Below are 25,172 nucleotides of genomic sequence, written 5' to 3' on the forward strand. Positions count from 1 at the left end.
TCTAATTCAGCTTTTTCATCAAAGTTCAGATCCACAGAACAATGATCAAGTTGGCACTCATTTTCCAACATCAGCCACGTCATTTGAGTGACACTTTTAATGACAATACATGTTGCATGGGCACGATGAAGTGAGAAACATCATCCTGCATTAATACCCATCTGTCTGCCATCTCCCTAAGATCCTGAGGTATGTTTCAAAGCAAGGGTAATTCACACCTAATTAAAACCTCATGGGGAAATGAAATGTCAGAGGCAGAATTCAGTTTCTTACAATTCAGAGTGTTTTTGAGGCGTCAGACTAGTCAGTCCAGCAGACGTGCTGACGGGAGAGGGAGCGGAAGCCGGCTGGGTGGGGAGGAGGGGCCACGCCGCTATTTTTTTTTTTTTTTCACGCCGCTATTTTTTAAAGATGCTGATTTAGGTGGGAAGGAATGAGAACACTGGAAAATGGACTCATTTTTGCCCCCACATTTTTCTGTTTCCCCTACATGCATAATCCCTAGAACTGCTCTTATGGCAGAACCAGGACAAAACACGTAAGTTTTAGTAGAAGTGACCCCAAACAGCTGAAGGATAAAGAAACAAGAGTCGGAATAATCCACAAAGCAGATGACTTCAGATAACAGAAAATGGCATGTGCCTCATTTTATCATTGAAGAAGCTAAGGCACAAGGAGGAGCAGGGATTTGGAGTTTTTGTTTTAAATTTACTATTTCGTTGCCAGCTAGTTCAAAGTCCTCAGGCTGCAGGGCCAATGGAAGAATGAACATCTAAAAGTTTTCCTGTTTCTCACCCTTACATTTATTTAAAGGCATAAAGGGTTCATCTGATAAGGGAACTAAGACATGCAGACTATTTTAGGACTGTCATTAAAGTCACAGGTAAGGAAGCCATCTTATTTTGTTCCCTTTATGCCTTTAAATAAATGTGAGGGTGAGAAATAGGAAACCTTTTAGATGTTCGCACAATGAGATAATGTCTGTGGGTAGTGTGGAAGCTTTTCCTCAAAGTCTCACCTTGGACTCCTCAGACCCTTTGTAGACTTGTCTCCTAAATTTATTCAAAGCTACCCAACTAGCAAGTTTAGTCAGGGCCACTTGGACCTGGTGTCATGCGCTGGCTCTGCCATTAACTGAGATACCCCCATCTAGGGAAGGAACACATTGACCACACTTACAATGACTAATACTTTTGGAGGTCAAGGAAGATTGAAAAGTTCAAGTTTCCAAAGGACTTAGTTTTTCCTCCAGTAAAAAGAATTCACATTTCTCATTGAATTTACCTCAGAGCCTCTTTCAGGTATCAAAGAAATAAAGCTCACAGGTTCAAATTATGAAAATCCCACCCCATGTCCCCTTTCTCTACTTAGTCATGCTTCTCCAGTTTCTCTAGCAACCCTCCACCTTTCAAAGATCCATAAAATAGTAAAGCTATCTTCCTCACCAACGTCCATTCTCAGAGTAGGCATCTCTGTCTATACCCATTTACCCCTCCCCAGCCTTTGTCGCCAGAGTTGAAGCTCTCAGTCCCTTGGCTGCCATCCTCCTTCTCTGGATACTCCTCCCTCAGCCCTGAAATTCAGCCCTTTCCATATGCCAGCCAAACCTCTGCCCACCTTCTTGCAAATAAATGACTTTCTCCGTCCCACCCAAACCAGTAGGTGGCGCCACAGATAGGTAGCTGTTTTCTTTTCAATTGATAATTCCTTGAAGGCAGCAGGCTCTTTGGGAATGGCAAGCACTCTTACAGGAGAGCTGTGATCCGAAATACTCCGCATACACCACAATTTCTGGTTTGTACAAACTGGTTTTAAGATTAAGGAAGTGGTCAGGTAGAAGAAAAGAAACGTTTTCTAGCTATTTGTTTTTCTCCTCACTTCAGCGCTAGCCCATAGGACAAGGCTCTTAGTATCTTCTTGCCCTGGTTCTGAATGAGCAGAGACCTCCAAAGGAATAAAAGTTGGTGCCATTTGTTTAGTCTCCCAGTACAGTCTCTGCAACCTCCAAAAGAGAAGGCAGGGTGTGGGCACTGGGGTGTGTATGTGTTACAAACTATTACTGTATAAATTATTTGGGGATTATACACTGTTTGGGATTAGCTGCACCTCAGCACTTTTCCATTAGAATTTGATAAGTGGTGAAAAAGAGACAAAGCTAGCCACCTAATATCCACAGCAAGCAAGGACAATTAGAAAACATTCATTTTTGTCCTCTTCACACATCTATTCCCAAAGCTAACCATAGGCTTTCTAGGTTCTGCCTTGACCACCCAATGTATACCTACTAGCATATAAAACAAAAGGTAAAGGTTCCTGGAGTAAGACTCCGTGGAACCCAGTGTCATCACCTCATATAGTGACTTTGGCTCAGGCACTCCCTCTGAGCCTTTGTTTTCTGTCCTTCCTGCCTCACAAAGGGTTATAAGGGTAAAAGAAATGAGTTCCTAAATGACTTTGAAAATTACAAAGCTCTGCACAGAGCAGAAGCATTATATTTCCCCTACGGGGTTTCATTTATTTCTTCAGTGATGAAACCTGTGTACTATTGTTTACAGAAGTGGAACTACTTTTGATTTGTCTCAAATTTCATTTTTTTATTTTTTATCTTTTATTTAATTAGTTTCAGGTGTTGTCTCAAATTTTATAACACAATGTTCTGGAGGTAAAGTGAGTGGGAGGTAGTTTGAGTAACTGATGAAAAGAAACGTTTGCAAAAGAAAGTAACTAGCAGAAAAAGAAGTCAATAGATGTCACATGAGGAATATCTGAAGGAATGGGTGGGAAATGTTTACCCTGAAGAAGACCAGAGGGGGTAATGATGCTGTTTTCAGAAATCTGAAGGGCTATAACACACAAAAGAAATTTTATTTTTGGCAGAAAGCAGAACAAAAATCAACCAGGCTTAAAAAAAATAAAAAATAAATAAAAATTGGGGCCAGTCCGGTGGCTCAGGCGGTTGGAGCTCCATGCTTCTGACTCCGAAGGCTGCCGGTTCGATTCCCACATGGGCCAGTGGGCTCTCAACCACAAGGTTGCCAGTTCAACTCCTCGAGTCCTGCAAGGGATGGTGGGCTCTGCCTCCTGCAACTAAGATTGAACACGGCACCTTGAGCTGAGCTGCCTCCCAGATGGCTCAGTTGGTTGGAGCACGGGCTCTCAACAACAAGGTTGCCAGTTCAATTCCTCGAGTCCCACAAGGGATGGTGGGCAGCGCCCCCTGCAACTAAGATTGAACACGGCACCTTGAGCTGAACTGCCCCTGAGCTCCTGGATGGCTCAGTTGGTTGGAGTGCATCCTCTCAACCACAAGGTTGCTGGTTCGAGTCCTGAAAGGGATGGTGGGCTGTGCCCACTGCAACTAGAAAACGGGAACTGGAGCTAAAGATGAGCTGCGCCCTCCACAACTAAGACTGAAAGGACAACAACTTGAAGCTGAACAGCACCCTCCACAACTAAGATTGAAAGGACAACTTGACTTGGAAAAAAGACCTGGAAGTACACACTGTTCCCCAATAAAGTCCTGTTCCCCTCCACCAATAAAAAATTAACCCACAACAATGGAAGTGTATCAAAGGGACATAGGAGCCAACTGAAAAAGCTCCCAATGGAAGGAGCTGGAACGATCTCAGAAACAAAATAAAGTATTGGACTATAATCTAAAGTTTAAAATACCCACGAGCCCATACTGATATAAATCATCAAATTCCCTAACCCCACCCCCCGTACTGTGTGAGCACACAGTGAAAAGGCAGCCATCTGCAAGTCAAGAAGAGGTTCCTCACCCAAAACCTGACAATGCTGGCCCCCTATCTCAGACTTCCAGCCTCCAGAATTACGAGAAGTAAATTTCTGTTGTTTACGCCCCTCAGTCTTTAACATTATTGTTATAGTGGCCCAAGCTGACAAATACTCATAGTTTATATTTACTAAGTAGATGGACCATGGACCACGGACCAGGTCACTTGCTCTGTGCTTTGTATGCATTACCTAATCTTTATAATACCTAGTCAGTCAGAGATTCCCATTTTACAATGGAAGAAATTGGAGCTCCAAAATGTAAAGCAATTTGTCCATGGTCTCACAGGAATGTGGAACTCAAATCTTGTTCTAGCCAACTTGAATGCCTGAGTTGTTAACAGTTCCCAATGGTAAAGTAGGGTAAGGGAGGACAGACTCCCCAGGAACCTATTTTTAACAGGAACTCCTAGGAGATAACTCATTCTGAGTGAAGAATGAGGCAGGCATGCCTGGACTAAGCCAGTGAGAAAACTGTTGGTCAGAGGAAATAGGCAATCTGCAATACAGCATGGCATCTGTTGGCTCAGTCCCTGTTGTTTGAAATATTGTAAGACATCAGGGTCCAAATAACACCCTCGGTTACCTCTCTGACTTGATGCAAAAGTGGAACAATACAGTAGTTTCCTGAGGCTGCCAGAATGAATTACCACAAACGTGGTGATTTCAAACAACAAAAGTTGATTCTCACAGTTCAAGAGGCCAGAAGTCCAAAACCAAGGTGTAGGCAGAGCTGGTTCCCTCCAGAAGCTCTAGGAGAGATTCTGTTTGCTGCCTCTTCCGGCTTCTGGTGGCTGCAGGCATTCCAGAGCCTGTGGCTGCATCACTCCAACCTCTGTCTCCATCTTCATGTGGCCACTTTCTCTCTCGTGTGCATCTCTTATCGTGTTTCCCTGAAAATAAGACCTAGCCAGACCACAAGCTCTAATGCATCCTTTGGAGCAAAAATTAATATAAGCCCCGGTCTTATTTCACTATAAGACCGATAAGACCGGGTATATAATATAATATAATATAATATAATATAATATAATATAATATAATACAAGGTCTTATATTAATTTTTGCTCCAAACGATGCATTAGAGCTGATGGTCCAGCTAGGTCTTATTTTCAGGGAAACACAGTATAAGGATACTTGCCATTGGATTTAGAGCTAACCCAGATAATTCAAGATGATTTCATCTTGAGATCTTTAACTTAATTACATCTGCAAAGACCCCTTCTGCAATTAAGGTAACATTCAGATTCCTGAGACTAGGACATGGACATATTTTTTGGGGGGTCACCATTCAACCCACTATAAGCAGTAGAGGGTTCTTTTGTTTTTTTGTGACAGAACCACTACCCAAATTTAAAAAGCAAATTTGTGGGTTCAGAAAAATGGGAAGTATAGGGGTTTCCAGTTTGAAATGAATCTAAGGGCTCAAATGATGTTAGCTCTTTTCTAGCTTTCCTTCCATTTCTCAGCTCTACTTGTCTCAGTTTGACTTTGTTCTTTCTGCAGGCCTTTCCCATGGGGCTGTCAACACTCATAACCTTGCAGTTGAAGAGGATAGCAAGGGGTAGCTAGTGATAGCACTATGGAACATTCCTAAGGCAGACTCTGATTGGCCATCTTGAGTCACATGTCCTTTTCACAGAAGGAAGAGTTGGGGGAAGGGCTTTACAATGATTGACAACCCCACTAGAACTATATGGAAGAGGAGAAACATAGTTTCTCCATGGAAAGGATATTGTACAAACTAAATATGTCTGAGTACATTCTTTTTCCCTTCATTACTGAATGAGGCACAGCTAGACACCTAGAGGGCTCCTGGCTCCTGATCCCATGAAAGATAACCAGCAGATAACACATTACATGGCAAATTTTCATCAGGAAATTGTGGAAAGGGGGTGGCACCTGATGCTGGAGAACTTATTCATGACCACATGTAACATCTATGTCAAGTGCCCATAATACTTGCTGAGGAAAACCTTATGGGAAATGAGAGCCTGTGCATATATTTACAGACTGGTGGGACCTGGAAATAATCACAAAAAGATATCCAAAAAAAACCCCGAGTGTTTGAAAAGTAACAACACACTTTTAAGTAACCCATGGGTCCAATAACAAATGCCAATGGATATGAAAAAATACTTTGAACTGAATGCTACGCAAGCTGTGTGGCATAGTAAACCTTGTGGGAATGTAGCTAAAGTCACGCTGAGAGGGACATTTAGAGCCTTAAATGTGTATATTAGTTGGAGGTGGGGAGCTGAAAAATGAGAAAGACATAAATTTCAAAGTCAGGGCTTAGCCAAAATGGGGCAATTATTGTCTTCTGTAACTGAAAGTTCCAAGTGAGGTTCTGTTTCCAGAAAGACCTAGACGAAGGTGTCAAAAAAAAAAAAAAAATGAGGAGCCAGTAGCTTCCCATCCTGTTTCCCTTCTTGCCGCCATGTTGACTTCATTCTCAGATAGGTTCTCTTCTTGTGATGGTGAAGACGCCCTAGGTTTCTATCTTCCGAGTTCAGCAATTTCAGGGAAAAGAGGAATAAACAGTTCTAAATAGTTCCAGCAAAGGTTTCTGGATTGACTCTGTTCATCAGGCTTGGGTTACATGCCTATGTCTGATGCAATCAATGTGGCCAGGGGTTAAGATACTCCCACTGATGTGAATATGAAACAGGCGATTTGTGGACATTTTAAATTTTAGCGATCACTAGGAATCAGCATGGGGCTCTGGTTACTTTTGAATATGGCAACACTGGTTATTTCAAAGTGGTAAGTTCTGCTTGGAAGTTAGAGAAATGGAAAATGAACTAAAGGTAATTAAAAGAGAAAAAGAAGGGCGGGGGAAGGAAACAAAGAAGGGAGAAAAGACACAGCTCCAGTGCACAAAAATTCCAAATATTTATGTAGATACTCCAGCCTCAAGGAAGTGGTGCATAACTCCCCAGTCTTAAAGTGTGGACTGCCCAAAGTAATTACTCCCAAAGAGTACATTATGAAAATGGGAAAAAGTAACTTTTCCCTGGAAAAGCCTGACAAACACCACCTCAGCCAGATGATCATAATCAGCATCAACGGTGATAAGGCACGTTGCTAATATGCACCGTAGCTACTCTGTTTCCCCGAAAATAAGACCTAGCCGGACCATCAGCTCTAATGCGTCTTTTGGAGCAAACATTAATATAAGGCCCGATATTATTATATTATACCGGGTATTATATATTATATTATATTAATTATATTATATTATATTATATTATATTATATTATATTATATTATATTATATTATATTATATTATATTATATTATATTATATTATATTATACCGAGTCTTATAATAAAATAAGACTGGGTCTTATATTAATGTTTGCTCCAAAAGACGCATTAGAGCTGATTGTCCGGCTAGGTCTTATATTCGGGGAAAAACGGTAGGATGCAATGAAAATGGCACTTTACCTGTGTGGGTTTCCTCCCTAAAACCTATAATCCCTGTGTAATCATGACAAAAACATCACACAAATCTCAATTGAGGGACATCCTACAGAAAACCTGACCACTAATTCCCAAAACTGTCGAGGGAAAGTCTGAGAAACTGTCATAGTCAAGAAATGCTAAGGAGATCTGATGACTAAATGTAATGTGGTGTCCCAGATGGGGTCCTGGGACAGAAAAAGGACAGTAGGGGGATACTGAGGAAATATGAATATAGACTATAGTTAATAATACTATATTAATATTGGTTTGTTAATTGTGACAAATGTACCATAATAATAGAAGATATTAATAATAGGGGAAGCTGGTTGTGAGATATATTGGAACTCTCTGTACCAGCATCACAATAATTCTGGGGATCTAAAACTGTCCTAAAATAAAACATTTATTTTAAAAAACAGGAAAAGCTATAAGAAAACAATTTAAGAATACACTTTCTGAAAAGAAATAACAGGCATCCAAATTGGGAAGGAAGAAGTAAATTTATCTCTGTTCACAGACAACATGATCTTATATATAGAAAACCCTAGCTACTCCACAAAATAACCCTGTTAGAACTAATAAACAAATTCAGCAAAGTTGCAGGATCCAAAATCAATACACAAAAATCAGTTACATTTCTATGCAATAACAATGAACACTCCAAAAAGGAAATTAAGAAAACCATCCCATTTACACTGGCACCAAAAAGAATATTTAGGAATAAACGTAACCAAGGAGGTGAAAGACTTGTACACTGAAAAGTACAAAATGTTGCTGAAAGAAATTAAAGAGGACACAAATAAATAGAAAGACATTCGTGTTCATGGATTGGAAGTCTTAATATTGTTCAGATGTCAATGCAATCTATAGATTCAATGCAATCCATATAAAAACCCCAATGACATTTTATGAAGAAATAGGAAAAATCCATTCTAAAATTCATATGGAATCTCAAGGAACCCCAAATAGCCAAAATAATCTTGGAAAAGAAGAACAAGGTTGGAGTCATCACACGTCCTGATTTCAAAACTTACTACAAATTTACAGTAATAAAAACACTGTGGTGCTGGCATAAGGATAGACATATAGAACAATGGAATAAAATAGAGAGCCCAGAAATAAACCCTCACATCTATGATCAACTGATTTTCAACAAGGGTGCCAAGAGCATTCAATGGACAAAGGACAGTCTTTTCAACCAACAGTGTTCGGAACACTGGATATCCACACATGTAAAAGAATAAAAATGGACCGTTTCTCAAAAATTAACTCTCAATGAATCAGACCCAAATTTAAGAGCCAACAGTACAAAACTCTTAGAAGAAAACATAGAGGAAAAGCTTGATAGCATTGGATTTGGCAATGATTTCTTGGATATGATGCCAAAAGCACAGGCAACAAAATAGAAAAAATAGATAAATTGTACTATATCAAAATTTAAAACTTTGGTACATCAAAAAACACTTTCAACAAAGTGAAAAGGCAATCAATAGAATGGGAGAAAATATTTGCAAATCATATATCTGAAAACGGATCAATATTCAGAATATACAAAGAACTCCTACAACTCAGCAACAAAAACACCCAAACAACCCAATTTAAAAATAAGGACTTGAATAGACATTTCTCCAAAGAAGATTTAAAATGGCAAGTAAACACATGAGAAGATGCTCAACATCACTAATCATCAGGGAAATGCACATTAAAGCCACAATGAGATATCACCTCACAAATATTAAGATGGCTATTATTTAAAGAAAAAGGAAAATAATTGTTGGTGACGATGTAGATAATTTGGAATCCTTATGCACTATTGGTGGGGATATAAAATGGTGCAGCCGCTACGGAAAACAACAGTATGGCAGTTCCTCAAAAAATTAAAAATAGAACTACCTTATGATCTAGCAATTCCACTCTGGATTTATACCCCAAAGAATTGAAAGTAGGGTCTCGAAGCAATATTTGTTCATAGCAGCATTATGAACAAATTATGAAGCCAAAAGGTGGAAGCAAGCAAAGTGTCCCCACCAACAGATGAACAGCTAAAGAAAATGTGACATGTACATATAAAGGTAGGAAATTGTGACACATGCTACATGGATGAACATTGAGGACTTTATGCCAAGTGAAATAAGCCAGTCACAAAAGGATAAATAAATACTGTATGGTTCCAGTTATATGAGGAACCTGGAATAGTCAAATTCATAGAGACAGAAAGTACAATGGTGGTGCCAAAGGGCTCGGGGGAAGGGTAAAATGAGGAGTTAGTGTTGAATGGGGATAGAGTTTCAGTTTTGGAAGATGAAAAGACTTCTGGAGCTGGACTGGACGGTGGTGATGGTTGCATAAGAATGTGAAAGTACTTAATGCCACAGAACTGTACACTTAAACATGGTTAAGATGGCCCATTTTATGTTGTGTGTATTTTACGACAATTCAAAGTAATAAAATAAAATAAAAAGAATGGGCATTGTGGCATGACTGCCTTTGCCTTTCTATGGATATATATATATATATAGGCAAGGTAATCTAGAAAAAGGTGATTAACGTATCAGATTAAAATGGTTTGATCTCCTAATCATTTCCAGGAGGCAGGAAACACCTGTGACCCAGATGTCAAAGTGAGGCTTATTGGGTAAACATACAAACAGCCTGGATGGGAGTGCTGCTAAACTGTGCTGTGATTGGCTGCACAAAGCACCACTGAGGCACAGCTTACTGCTCCCGTAGGGACTCAGAAATAGTGCAGTCGCTGGTCGCTGGTTCCATTACACACCTTTCAGTTCCAGGGAATCGTGCTTAATAAAGTATCACCCATGTAATTTACAACCCAGGAGGCATGCACTATGAGCACACCTGGCCTTAGAAAGAGTCCGGTGCACGTTTCTCCCCTAATAAAACAGCTTCTCTGAAATGGACGCTATTTGACTCACGTAATGCTCCACTGTTACTCCTACCACCTCCCCCTCCCCCCAGCTATAGTATCTTACACTCAGCAGGTAGTCTTTGAGTATACTGGATCTGTGAATGACTTTGAGCTTCAGAGAAATGGAATGAGAGAGCTCCTTTAACACCCATCTCAGAAATTGAGGGCCTGTCTCAAATCTCAAGGTAGTTCCAAAGCACCGGGTGTGCCTTTAATGTACATGAAAGTCTCTCTGCCCGACTGTACAGCATCAGTCTTCTGCCCTAGGACTGGAACTTACACGATTGCCTCTCCTGGTCATCAGGCCTTTGGAGGCAGACTGGAGCTACACCACTGGTCTCCAGCTTGCAGACATTTCATGAGACTTGTGAGCCTTCTAACCGCCTGACCAATGACATCTACATCTATATCTATGTATCTATGTATCTCTCTATATATATCCTCTTGGCTCTGTTTCTCTGCAGAATTCTGACTAATACAGATTTTTGACCAAAAGTCCCCTTCATGACATTTAAAAAATTTGATCACAGATGAGTCCCAGTTATAGGGCCAGAAGTGTCATAGGGGAAGCCAAGTAAAAGAATGCAAACTGCCCCCCAATGGGGTGACTTTTAATCCCAGCTCAAAGATTAACATTCTATCTGGCCAAGAGCCTTACCTGCTGACTCAAAAATGGGCGGGGGAGGGAACTAGATCAGTGAGTACCAGCCTGAGGTCCCTGGTCATCTTATGACACCACAGAGGTAATCATTGGGATTCTCAAGTCATTTTCAATACTTTGAAACTTGAAGGAAAACAGAATTTTATCACACAGCTGCCCCACTTATCTAAATGTCAGGTTTCTTTGATTTTCCCTGGAATTGCATTGGTTATCCATGCTGATGAGAAGCTCTGACGCACATGTGTGTGTGGATGAACGCAGAGAAGCTTATTTAAGAAGTGCAGTTTTTTCAGGAGAAGAAAGTTCCTCGAAGCACCCAGCCTTTCGAAGAAAGATAACAGAAGGTTTTGGGGGGGTATGAAAAGACTGGGAATCACTGATCTAGTTGATTTGTAGCTGAGGCCCCTGGCAACTCTCCTGGGCTCCACATCTACTTGTGTCTCTTGTCTTTCCCAGTGACGACTGTAATCTTTACCCACCTGAGACACTGGACACAGATGAACAATGGACTTCTTGGTCTGCCATCCTCCTTGGGTCTAAGGACATCTGTGAGCCATCTGCAACACCCCTACTCCCCCTATACCCATGCATTCAGTCCTGATTAAGTGGGGGCCTTTCCATAGGTAAAAAAATAAATAAATTGCAAGGTTTCCCACAGCCAAGCTGGTCAGCATGCAGTCAAGTTCTCTGGACTTTAGGTGCAGTAAGTGTCACTTCCCATTTCCCAGAGCCTTTGAGAGGCGTGGCAATTCAGACTCCCCCAGAGAAGTTGTCTGCCCAGTTTGAAGGGGAAATGCTACTTAGTGCCTAAAGCTACTCCTTGTTAAGGGCCGCTTTAGCTGGGGGGAGGAAAAAGGGGAGTGGAAAGGAGCTCTCCGGAACTGAAACTTGAATCTGGGGGTAAACACAGCTGGGATTTGTTCCAACATTGGCTTCTATGACCTGGAAACAAGAGCACCCTGTGTCCCAGCAAAACGTGTGTTTGCTCAGCCTTATCCTGCCTATTTCTGAACTTCAATCCACCACAAAAATAAGTTATCTTTAAAAATAAATACTTGGGCAGGGGATAGGGTTCATTTTAGAGGATTTGTTTAATTACTTCAATTTAAAATCTTGAACATTCCCAATCCTGCAGTCCTCACTAATTTGCACGTGAACACACACACACACACACTCTCGCCAGTCCTGAAGGAGTTTGGGATGGAAATGCAGCTAGCCCCTACCTAGCATGACTCCTGGCTTTCCAGCCCTGCACGATAGAAGAGAGCCTGGAACTAAAAAAATTGAAACTGTGAAGTGCTTCTGAACAACTACTGCGAATTGCCATTTGGCCGATGCAAAGAGAATCAAAGGCAGCAAAGGCAAGCTAGCAATGAATTAAATTGATTAAAGCCAAAACATGGTGAGCTTCAGCGGGCTACAGTCTGGCTTTGCAAGACCCAAGACCAAGGAAAATGGCACTTTATTTTTTAAAAATTTTATTATTTAATCTCAACATCGTCCTTTTTTGCTGAGTGACCTTGAGCAAATACCTTAATCTCTCCATGCTTCATTGTTTCAAACACGTTGAACTGTCTAGAATGATAAACCATCACCTGTCTTTGTCCCAGAAGGTCTTCATAGAATGCCGTTTTGCATGTATTACAATTGTACTCAACAATTCTAATCGTGTGCGTGTGTGTGTGTGTGTGTGTGTGTGTGTGTGTAGAAGTGGTGTGGCTTTTTCTCTCGTAGTAAATGCTGAAGAAATTTTAAAAACTGTCATCTTATTTGAGCTCCAGCTCCGGAAAAACTGAGCACCCCACCCCACGGAATGGGGAAACAACCACTGTTGCTCTCCACACAAGTCCCAGCCTATGCTATTTTGATTGCTATGGACCCTGAGAAGTAAGACACCTATCAAGAGGGTCTCCTGGTGGCTCACTGGGCTCAAACCAAAAAGCAGAGCCCAGCAAGTGCTTCTACACAGGGCCTCATCATACCAACAGCACTTTAGGGTGAAGCCTGCACTGAGCTGCCTGCCTCCCACTCTGAATTACCTGCCTGCACTGTGCCCCTGCTAGCTGAGCCAGCTCTTATAAAAGGGTTCCTGGAATCCTATTTTAACCAATAGGATTGAGTCTTTACCTGTCCAACCAGAGCCAAGCAGCTATATTCTCCCCGCCCCCATCAACATTTTCACTGGCCAATCAGAGCGACTCCATTCTGACCAATCAGGACAGTTCCTTTTAGATCAAACTTTGAGGGTTTGGAGTCCTCATTTGCATGAGCGCAAACCAACTAGGGACTAGGTGGTGGGCCTTCTCTCTATATAAGTCAGCTCCCCCCACCTTCAGGAGCTCACTTTCCCTTCCTAGTGAAGATTGCCTGTCCTGGCCTGGAACTGAGACAACAGAGATGTCTGTTTTACCTAAGCAGAGCAGAACTGTCTACCTGGAGAAGGACCTCACCCCAGGGCCACCTTGCCCCAGGACCACATCACAGCCATGCTGTTACATAATTGAGCTGTAACACAACTGAGCTGTTTGCCTTGAATAAAGGAATAAAGTTTCCTTCTTCAACGCACTCCAAATTGGGGATTCCTGTTTGCACTACATTGGCGCCATTGACCATCGTTTGACATGGCTAAATAGCAAAATTGTGCCTTAAATAATTATTCACTGGCAAGATTTCAATGTACAAATCTACCTTTTGAGTGGGAAAAAAGCAAGATAAGGTATTACCACAGAAACAAAAATTGTACAGGAGAAAAAAAAATTGTACATTTTGTACTAATCTGTATTTCCCACACTGTATTAGAATTGATAATTTTTATAATAAAATATTGAGGTTTTAAGTTTATTCTCGCTCTCGCTCTCGCTCTCGCTCTCGCTCTCGCTCTCGCTCTCGCTCTCGCTCTCGCTCTCGCTCTCGCTCTCGCTCTCGCTCTCGCTCTCGCTCTCGCTCTCGCTCTCGCTCTCGCTCTCGCTCTCGCTCTCGCTCTCGCTCTGCCACGGAAGGGTTTCACATACAAGATGGAGACAGGAGTTTCAAGTACAATATTAAATGAACATGTGCCCTTGCTACGTCTTCTTCCTTCTGTGGGCCTCTGTTACTCCTTGATAAAATGGGGTAGGAAACTGACTGCGAGGTACGCTCTTCAATGTTTTGCTTTTTTTTGAATCTAGCATAATTTTTATGAACTTCCCTGAAACAGCCACAAAAAATAAATAAACATTTTTTAACAAGGTTGGGAAAATCTCTAAAATCATGCTCTTCAATGTTTTATAGCCAAAATCAATGGCCTGGCTGAGCTGCCTAGAGCCTTTGAGATATTTGGTCCTAAGAGCTACCAACTGGTTGGATTTTTAATTTACCTGTAATGTGATTATATATGATTTTATCATAAAAATATCATGAGACAGTAATGTACATGTTGAGTCTAGGGTACAGTTAGAGTGGAAAAGGTGAATATAAATAGGAAAATGGAATACATCACCAAACTAGATGTTGAATGAAGGAAAAAATATAGTTGCAGAATGACACATACATTAGGATATTACCTGTGTCAATTAAGAAAAACACACAGAAATGTACATATATATGCACACATGTGTAAAGTATAAAAATGAAATGGAAAAATACACTCCAAATTCATCTTTGCCACAGTAATGAATCTCTATTCATTACTGAGCCGGAAATAAGGGCCAGAAATTAACTTGTCTGTACTGTTTTATTTGTCCCACTGGAAAAAAAACCTAAAGCAAACTTTACGTTAAAAACGATAACTGCTGTTATACAGCGTGAATAAGTTCTAGAGCTCTGCTGTTCATCGTAGTGCCTCTAGTTAACAATACTGTATTGTGCACTTAAAATTTGTGAAGTGGGTAGATACATTAAATGATCTTATCACAATAACAATGTTGTTTATCAATTCTGAGTAGAGACCCAGGTGTGTTTGTTATATAATTGATTCTCAGTGTTTTCCAGTATGTTTCTACTTAAAATGAAAACATATATCGTTTTTAAAAGCCAAATGTTGATTATTTCTTCTCTGCATTTTGCAAAATCTGTGAAATGTTCATGGGTTATTTTTATAAATGACAAGTAAATTTAATCTCAAAAGAAGGGAAATGAAAAACAGAAAAAAGTCACAGGACAAAGAAATATGCAAGACAGGGTCACTGGAATAAGATAGAACAAGGCCCTGGAAACCCCAGGAATTTCTTGCACAAAAGTAACTAACAAATTCCTGTTCTAGAACATAAGCCAAAGATTTAACAAATGGACCTATTATAAGATGGAGGTTCTTGGGTGTTCCATTCCCACCCCCACCCCCACATATGTATTTAAAACCTCACTGTGTTTTGCTGATTTCTCTGGACAGAAATTTACAGTGTCTCCTCCAACTGCCGAGCCTTTCAGGCACAAATTTTCCATCTCTGTTTCCAAGGTGGCTGTTACAACACCACAAATCACCTTCTGCCATTCCTTCTTGAGCCAAATTCCTACTGGTTTCCAGGAATCATATGGGGAATATGGTTCTCTGAATTTATTCCCTCACAGTACTCAGCTTACGACATTTGTTAAACTAAACGTCTTACTTCAAGCTGAACCTGCTGAAGATAACGCGTTTCATTTTCCCCCTACTACCTTCCCTTCCCTGTCATGTCAGAAATGCCATCTTGTCCCCCAACTCTGAGGAAATCTAAATTTTGGCTCTTTGCTGCACAGTGATTGACAAGTGAATGCATTTGCTTTTATCAACTTACCGTCTCTTGATTTTTCCCCCTGGCCCTTTGGGTTAGCCCTTTCCCCCCAGCCATCCTTGCTGTTGGTGGGCATCTCACAACATGATGTTTTGGAATGGCTCTCCCCACCCTGATTGTCTGCCACACCCAAGAGCCATAGCCTCTCTAAGGGTGGCAGTGGCCTTGTATCTGGTCATGAAAACAGCTGCAGTCAAACAAGATACAGATCCCGGGCAACATAGAGTGAAAGGTTGAAGGCCCTGCTGATAAGTGAGGGGTAGGCTGGGAAGGTGCTCAGGCAAGGGAGACTAGTCAATGGAATGGAGAAACACAGGCTTCAGTGTTTGGAAGCGACAGTCCCCCTTACCTCACTGTGCAAAGAAACCACTGACAGAACAGTCTAAGGAAAGGGATCAGGGCTTGACCTGTAATTATCACTCTGTCTCTGATTTACAGTGTGGCTTTGGGCAACTCATTTTAAAGTATCTGAAACTCAAATCCCCCATCTGGAAAACATTACCATCATGGAAACTGTTACTGTGGGAAAAAACCTTAGAGATCAGCTCTAGACCAAGGCCACATTTCATAGTTTGAAAACTCTGAGGCCAGGGAGGGGAAGCAGCTTGTACTATGTGGTCTTCAATATTTACCTTTCCTAAGTCCATGAGGTTGTTTGTGAAGCCAAATGAAATAAAACATAGCAGCCCTTTGAATCCTTTAGAAGAGAGGGGCTATAGAATTATAAGGTGTTATGATTGCAGCCTTAGTGCGTATGGTCCCTTAACATAAGTCTGTCTCCTGAATGAAGAAGACACACCAGTGTGAGTTTTCATTTCCTCAGGACCACTGAACACACAGCGGTCTCCCTCAGCTGGCCATCTCAGCAACAAGCCCAGACATGTTTGCAGGGCTTAAATAACTTTACCTTTAATATATGATGTTAGATCTCCAGGATGCCTAATACGAGTCCTAAGGGTCCTCATGAAGATATGTGGACACCACCTCCCTCTCCGACTCTATCAACATACCTAACAATCAGTGCTGGCAAGGGTTTCCTATTTTTTCAAGGCCATTGGCTAACAGAAATATATAGAGACAGAGAGATAGATGAAAGAGAGAGAGATGGGGTCAGGTGAGCATGAATGAGCTTTTATGGAATGTGCTTTACATATCAATAATGAACTTGTGGGGGGTGAGTGCTGAACAGACATTTTTAAGAATCTGAAAATTGGGTGGCCAGTTAGCTCAGTTGGTTAGAGTGCGATGCTCTTAACAACAGGGTTGCCGATTCTATCCCCACACGGGCCACTGTGAGCTGCGCCCTCCGCAAGTACATTGAAACAACTTCTTGACTTGGAGCTGATGGGTCTTGGAAAAACACACTTAAATAAATAAAAAAGTGTAAAAAAATCTGGAAGTTGACAAGTCAAGGATTTGGGAAAACTAGCCTTGACTTGTCCTTGGTGAGAACAGAAATGTCAAAGTGACTCTTTTTCATAATAAAGAAAAAATGCCTGTGGAGGCTAATCAGAAAAATGATCGCAATAGTAGCTGTGAGCTGTGGCCCATAGGTATACTAATAACAGGCTTTTTTGAGAGTCATTTTCGTGGCTTCCATTTCAGGCTGCTGTGACCATGAGAGCCATGCAATGGCAATTCTTATAACAACGAGGCAAAGGCCACTGCAGAGGTTTTTAAGTCATAATGCACGACTGGACTTCCTGAAAATGTATGCAAGTGTCCCCTTTCTGAAAAGAGTATCCTTGGCATTCATTGAATTTTCACAGGGGTTCATGACAAAAAAAGGTTAGGAACCCCTAAGCTAGATGGTGATGTCCCATTTTATCTACTCCCCTACTCAGTGAAGCACATTATCAGAACGTGTTCCACTTATTTAACTAAAGAGACATCAGGTCTCTGTCCAAGCAAATTGTTGAGACCTGGTCTCTGGCTTAATAAATCACATGCGTGCCTGGGGGGAAAAAATGGCAAATATTGGAAAGTAGGGCAGAAAGAATTTAGTAGCTCCGCAACATTTTGGTTACTGCAATCAGCAGGAGAGAAAAGATCACTATTGACATTTTGACTCAAACAAATTCACACGCAGGTTTCCCTTTTTGAGTCATCCCCCTGCTACTCCAGCAGATTCTGGACAATCTCCCAAACCCTAGAAATCAGCAGATAGGTGTGTGCTCGGGAAATGTGGACTACTTTGAACATTGGCCTAAGTAAAGCTCAATGACGAAGGGAAAGCTTAAAAACATTGGCAAAACCAACTGAAAACGGCTCTGTATTTTCTTCTTGTCTGCATTATTTCTTTTTCCGGAGCAGGCCAGATTTGGCCTATGGGCCATAATATTTTTGACCCTTGCCCTAGATCAATGAAAGCCAATCATAGGTACTTAGCACAGTTTAAAAGGTTATATTGTGCATTACAGAAAATTAAATGGAAACATATGTAATATCAATATATAAACATGTATTTATATATTTGGCAAGACCACATGTGGATTATTCTGCACAGAGAGAGAGTTACCTGTGCACTTCTTAAAACATATTCTAAAAACAATTCACAAAAGAGGGTTGTTACCACCCTCTTTTGTTTTATCATGATCATGGTCAGGATGATCTTTCTAAACCTAAATGCCTCCCGATATGCTTTAAGTTCATTACCTACTACCAGTCTCTCTCTCTCTCTCTCTCTCTCTCTCTCTCTCTCAATCTCACACACACACACACACACACATTTTGGAAGGATATCTTTGGACCCAATAATCCAATTCAGTCAAGCCCAAAGCTTAAATAATTTCTGGGATTCTTATCCTCCAGAAAGACTTCTTAATTAGGAAAAGGATAGGCTAAGCCAATTAAGGGCCTATGACATTTTCAAAGTTCAGTATCCCCCCCCGCCAATTTTACAAATATAACCATCTCCTCAAATCTAGAAGCACACTTTGATTTAAAGGAGGTGGCTTATAGTAAGGGTGACCACGAAACTTTTTCTCCAAACTGAGACACTTTTGAGGGTGAAATAAGTATCCTGGGACAACAGGTATAAACCACAACTTATGGCCACCCTACTTACAGTTTTCCATAGAGGAAATGCCCTAAATTCCTGAAACAGAATGAAAATTTGTCCCTGTTCTGGATGAAGCCTGGCTTGGTAGTACGCAAGCAGTCAGGCCCACGGTATAACCTTGGTCTCTAACCTCTAACCCCCCTCAAGGTAAACATTAGGAGCAGCTCCTTGGTTAACTATGATACTTGAAATGAGCTACTGAGGAAGAGAGGTGTAACTCTGTAAATGGAGTTTGGGGTGTCTGAGAAAATAGTAGCTACTTGTTTATATCAAAGTCATCTTACTGGGGATACATAAGATGACACATTGAAGTATCTTTTAGAAAAATGAAAATTATGTGCGTATCAGTTGGTCCTGAAGATTTCAGTCCTTTTTCCACCAGATCAAGGGAGGGAAAGTCATCAGGTCATAGTTCTGATATAATACAGAAAAAGAGTACATTCCCTAGCAGACGCCTGTGAACCACTGTGGGCAACGAGGGACCGATGGGAAGAGAACCATAGAGAGTCCTCACCCCTTACCTGTAACTGGCCCAGAAAAAGGCCTATCATCACTAAAAGGCAGTGTCCCCGACCCCGCACTCTCATGGCACCCCCACTGCCTAAAACCAAATTTTCTGCATTGGAGAAAAAGTCTGAAGTTAAAGGTAGCCCCACGTGACGTGGTCTTGTCCAATGCCCTTTGCTTGGTTTCCAAGTGGCCCTGGAGAAGTCCTTCACTCCTCTTGCTTACTGCAAGCAGGAACGCTTACACCATGTATGTGCCACCAGAGAAATAAATTCAAAGGTAATGCAACAGGGTCAATGGCCAATGCAATCTCCTCTTCTCCCCTTACTAAGGGATTTGGAGGTGGGGGAGGATTCAATAGAACTGGACTTAGGAATACAGCACCTGCAATCCATGCTTCTTTCCCAAGCTAACACTTCCATAAGACAGGGACCTCCACAGTGATTGTGTGAGAAGTCCACGCGAGTGTTTGAATGTGTAGAATCCAGCACTTAGCACTTTTCCCATCTCTCTTCTCCCACATCCTAACACAGGCAACACCACCACATCTTTAGTTCTCTCTGCATGCTGTGTAATTTACAGGTAATTAGAAGATTATGGAAAAAAGAAAAAAAGAGAAGGATGGAGTAAAACAGAGAAAGTGGCAGTGTTCTGCAGTTGTTTCACTTAGGCAACGGTGTTATAGGTGTGTGTGTATACGCACGTGTGCACATGCACTAAAAAGCACTGATGCATTGAAGATTTACTCACTGAACAGGTTGATTTAACAGACTTGACACACGTCAAATTTTACCATGTGCTTCCAATAATTGTTACCCATTTATCAGAGCTGTTACTTAGCCAAATATTTGTTTTAAAACTATTCTCCTTTAAATGACTTTCTCTAGCTCACTGCACAATCAATGTGTGGTTCATTTTGATTCTATTCTGTTCTGTTAACAACAGCTATTTGGTAGTCTCTGAAATCTAATCTTCCCAGGGCCATTTAACTTCCACCCCAAATGTATTCTTTTTTTTTTCTAGTAATAAATTTCTGGTTAAAATCATACAGAAAAAAAATTTAAATATGCACAATGACCCTTCATATTATGGTATTTTTACACTTATGATTTACTAAGAAAAGTCAGTTTCTCAGCATACTTCTAAAATCACACATCTGAATACTGTTAATCTGAAAAACTGACTATAAGGACAAATGGATATCATTTTTGTGTGTGTGTCTGTGGTATGCGGAAGGGTGGTTGGGACAGCTAGGGGAGAGCTAGGTGGATAATTTGAGTAAGAGAAAGTAAATGGAGTCAAATTTCAAGTCTTCAATTTCTTAAATCACCCTAGTCTATCTGAACATGTGTGCACAAAAAATTTATTTTTTTCAACTCAAATGAATGCAATCTATCTAGGTTCTGTGGGAAGTAAAATATTAGAAGGTATTCCTAAGGAACAAAATGTCTAATCACTAGCTGTCATGGCTGGTTTGAGTTCCTGTATTGTAAATATGCCATTTGCAAAAGCAAGAGGCTCATTTTGAGCTCCCAGGTCCAGGAGTGTGGGGACCAGGAAAGATGAGTTTGGGGGAGAGAAAGGGAAGTCCCACCAACACACAAGTAAATTTTTGACCCAGCAAGCAAACATGTTTTTGTTTACTGCTGGGTGAATGTACAAGTCTTCCAGAAATTAGACACTGTCACAAAAATGCACCAGCCCAAATTTAAATTGCTCACTAGACAGATGGTTAATTATATTCACAGCCACATATTTCACTGGGATAGAGTTTCAGACACTCAGCCAGTTTTATTTGATTAGCTGGGTTTCCAGTTAATATGTCAAATGACAGTTAGTTAGGGCTTTTTTGTTCCCTTCTAAAAATATTTTTAAGGAAATATAAGTTCTTATATTTATATTTCCAAGAGAACTCCACTGCTGTAAATAAAACGTTTGGTCAAATGTTGTCGTACATGTAAAGCTGTCAGGCAGATTCATGCCTGGAAACGCAAATGGTCTCCATAGTTCAGAGAAGACCACTGGAGCACCTTTTCTCACCAAGCAAAATATCTCAGGAACTATCAGCACACTGCTCCTCCGACGAAAACAAGCGAGGAGATCCTCGAATCCAGGTTAAAGTGATTTAGATGCTTATTAACAACAGCCCAGGCAAGCCCTACACACAAATCATCTTTTCAGATACCGGTAACAGTGTAGAAAATGGAGTGTTAGGGAAAGGCCACACGGCGAAGTGTACTGCTGGGCATGGAATTCAACACGCTGGGAGCTAGGACGGAAAATAGAAAAGCGCCTATTCCCCAATGCAACCAGAAACTCGACAAAAACACAGCGAGCTGCTGTGGAAGTGGGGATGGCAATTTTTTTTTAACTTGGGGAACGGCGAAAACCTTGCGCGGGTGCTTCGGTCCCTCACGAATCAGAGCGACAGAAGCAGTCATGCTGAAAGCACTGGATTCCTCAGCAGAGCGACGCCCGCTGAGCGGCGCGTTGCGCGGAGTTCGCGGCCCGGCTCCCCGCGCGGGTCGCGGCCTCCCGGCCCCGCCGGCTGGGCGCCACTCGAGTGGATGCGTGCGGCAGCGGGATGGGGCCTGGGGCCACCGTCGGCCCAGTTGACCGAGCGGCTGGGCGAGGCTCGCTAGAGCCCCCAGCGTAGGACCGCCGCGCTGGCGCGTGCTCGGGGCGCGGCGCTTCGCACCTGGCTCGCGATCGGGCCGCCGCGTGGCGTGTGCTGGCCGCGGCCCGAGACGAGGCGGCCGTGCGCGGGCGGGCTCCCCTCCCCCCGCGGCCGCGCCGCGCCGCGGCCTGTCCTCGGTGGAGGTGCCTGGCAGGGCGAGCCGGGACCGCGCGCCCGCGGCCTTGCTACCGCTGCACACACGCACACGCCATTCTCTCGCACACACCCGCCCCCCGTCCTCTTCTCTGTGGGCTCCCAATTCCTCCCAGCCAGCTGGGAGGCCGGCGAGAAGGCCGCGGCCGGCCGGCAGCGCCCCTGCTCACCTCACAGGCCGACCGGGGACGCTCAAGGCCGGGCCGCCGCCGTCGTCACCGCCGTGGCTCAAGCTGTCGCCGCCGCCTCTGCCCCATGCGCCGGGCCGCCAGGTGCACGCGCCCCGATGCCTCCGGCGCCGCCGCCGCGCGACGTGGACTCCGAGCCGTGGGCTCGGGCCCTGGAACTCGGTGCCTCGGGGGCTGCCGCTGCTCCTGGGCTCCGCGCTCGGCGGCCAGCAGCGCCAGCCCGGGCCGTGGCCACCTCGCGAGCCGCCCGAGGCCGCTCAGTGCGCTGGCTGGGGCCGTCCGCGGGAGGGACGGCCAAGGAGGGAGGTGTTGCTGTCACTGTCCTGTTAAGGCTCCTGCTCAACGCTGCTAGTGCTGTGGCGGCGGCGGCGGCTGCTGCTGATGCTACTGCTTTTCCTGCCCGGGTTCTCCGGCTTCGTCCCTCCTCCTCCCCCTCTCCCCTCCTCCTCCTCCCCCTTCTCCTCCCTCCGCCGCTTTTCTCGGAGCCTCTGCGGGCACTGCCTGCTCTCTTCCTCTCCCCGAGCTGCCACTGCCCATTCAGAAAGGTGCCCAGAGTGGGGCTGCCTCGGCTGCCACCATCGCTATGGCCCCTGCCATTGTTTCCTCCAACCAGGCTGTCCTTGCTGGACGCGTCCCTTGTCTCCTTCCCCTCCCCACAGCCGCCCTCCCTTCCCTCCCGCGTTCTCTCTACCCTGTCTACGGTCCCTTCCCTATGTGCCCCCTCCCACTCTGTCCGTCTGTCCCTCCCTCCCTCCCCTCAGGCTCCCGGGAGCGCGCACTGCGCAGCCACCTGTCATAAAGGGCGCGCACCCCTTCCCCACCCCCACCCACCCCACCCCCACTCGCATTCTTGCAACCAGTGCAGCTCTCTGCCCCCGGCGGGCACGCAGCGGACACCACTCTCCCATGGCTTTCAGGGCAGTGATGTGTACAGAGAGGGGCGCTCTGAAGTTTGGGGAACAATATCTAAATGGCTTCTTCCACCAAGCAGCCAACCATTCAGCCCGTACCTACCCAGAATCTCTGAGCCTAGGCCCCCAGGAGGGTGGGTCATATTAAAAGGGTAGGATGAAGGGCCATTCCCCAGAGAATTGCACAGCCGTGTTTTTTTGTAATAAAGAAGAGGAAAAGAAGAGAATCTGAAATGTGCCGGGAAAGAAATGGGATCTGCACAACTGCTGTCATTGAGAAGTCCCCTAGTCGTGCCCCTGTGCCCCTTCGGAATTCCTGTGAACCCAACAGGAAACAGCAAGGGGGTGCAGAGCAACTTAGAAAGCACTCCTGAGCCCTCCTGGAACCCTGGCTGTAAGGTTGGGGCCTGGGCCCCTGAACCAACGCCACTAGGAGCCAGAGCAAGACATGGAAAGGCTGCTGCCAGAACAGCAGGAGTAACACGAAGTTACTTGCTCCAGCAATCCAATGCCAAAACCCAGCTTCTCCCCTCAGGCACCACCCAGTTTGAGGATTCTCTGCTCCCACAGCTGCAGCCTCATTTTGCTGCCAAGGCTCGGGCTGTGACACCTGATGTGTGCAACTTCTCTCCATCATCCTCAACAGAGTCTCTAGGGCCTGTCACACAACCCCTCCCCAGAAATAGCACAGGTTTCGGAGGCTGTTGCCTTTTCCTTGGCAAAGTACAACAGACAAATGTTCTAGATATCCCATTGCCAACAAGGTCTGGGGTGTTTGATCAAGTTTGAAGCACTCTCCGTGTGTCTTTCATCGCTGAGCTGTGAAGTCTCAGTCTGGGCTCAGGGGGCCCTCTTCTAATTCCTCATCTCAGTGCCTTGCTTGCTAGTGAAGTTACTAGTTACCATGAGGGAGAACAAACGCCATCGATGTTAGGGGCTGAACTGTGGCCCCTCCCAAATTCCTATTTTGATGTCTTAACCCCAATATCTCAGAAGGTGACTGTATTTGGAGACACGGCCTTTAGAGATGATGAAGGTAAAATGAGGTGGTTATGGTGGGCCCAAATCCAATCTGACTGGTGTCCTTATAAAAGGAGAAATTGTGGACACACAGAGAGCCACTGGGTGTGTGTGCATACAGAGAAAAGACCATGTGAGGACACAGTGAGAAGGCAGCCATCTGCAAGCTAAGGAGAAAATTCTCAGGAGAAACTAAATGTACCAACGCCTTGATCTTGGACCTCCAGCCTCCAGAACTGTGAGACAATACATTTCTGCTGTTGAAGCCAGTCTGTGGTATTTTGTTATGGCAGCCCTAGCGGACCAAAACAATCAGGAACCATGCAGTGGCTTAGTAAAAGGTTGGTAGAAAGGTCTTATTATAGGATTTGGGCTTTGACTGGGTAATCTGGGGGAGAGCCTAAGAAAGTGGGGGTTCATTCTGTATTGAATGCTGTCAGAAAACAAGGAGAATTCTATGACTGGGCATCTTAATAAATCTTCTCTATAGGGAGGACAAGCTAAAGTGCGGATACAGCTTAGTGACCTTGTTTCCATCTGTGCTTAGACTAAATTATTAAGTGGCATTGTTTTGTCTCACTTTATCGTGTTATCAGAGTAACCTTGTCTGATGTCGCCATTTCGTGAGATGGTTTATGTCCAATAGGAGAACAACATGGCCTGCCTGTGAGTGCCAGGGGCTGCTGCTTTGTCTTCCTCATGTCCGAGTACTTAACACCATTCATTCATTAGTTGTAACTAACCTGGCCTTAGGTAAGTTACTTTACCTCTTTGTGCCTCAGCTTCCTCACCTCTAATTGAGGGAAATGGAATTAAACCTAGGGTTGTTGTGGGGACTAAATGTTAGAATACTGCTTGGCACATCAGCAGCATTCATTGGATGTGGGCTATTATTCATTTCTGTCTTCTCTAACAGATCGTTTAGCTTGAGTTACGTATTATTTCTTCTTTCTCCCTTGCTAGACTGTGAACTCCTTGAGGGCAGGGATAATATCTATTGCCATAGTAATAAGAGCTAACTTTTACTGAGTGATTTCAATGGGCCAGGCACTGTCA

At 43.5% G+C, this 25,172-nt stretch overlaps 1 protein-coding gene and 1 long non-coding RNA gene across 4 annotated transcripts in view; one reads left to right on the forward strand and one right to left on the reverse strand.

The window, feature by feature from the left end:
- NEXMIF (neurite extension and migration factor) overlaps nt 1-25,172 on the reverse strand; it is a 126,630-nt gene that overhangs the window by 74,544 nt on the left and 26,914 nt on the right. Inside the window, exon 1 of one of the 3 annotated variants that reach the window (XM_074323231.1) lies at nt 22,168-22,869. The exons of the other annotated variants lie outside the window; for them this stretch is intronic. The gene's annotated coding sequence lies outside the window, so the exon portion shown is untranslated. Of the gene's footprint in view, nt 1-22,167; nt 22,870-25,172 lie in introns of those variants that run through there. 3 annotated transcript variants of the gene reach the window in all.
- LOC141569549 (uncharacterized) overlaps nt 1-25,172 on the forward strand; it is a 156,566-nt gene that overhangs the window by 24,683 nt on the left and 106,711 nt on the right. The gene's annotated exons all lie outside the window — the stretch shown is intronic.

Source organism: Rhinolophus sinicus, chromosome X (assembly GCF_036562045.2).
Source record: "Rhinolophus sinicus isolate RSC01 chromosome X, ASM3656204v1, whole genome shotgun sequence".
In the NCBI taxonomy this organism is placed as follows: Eukaryota; Metazoa; Chordata; class Mammalia; order Chiroptera; family Rhinolophidae; genus Rhinolophus; species Rhinolophus sinicus.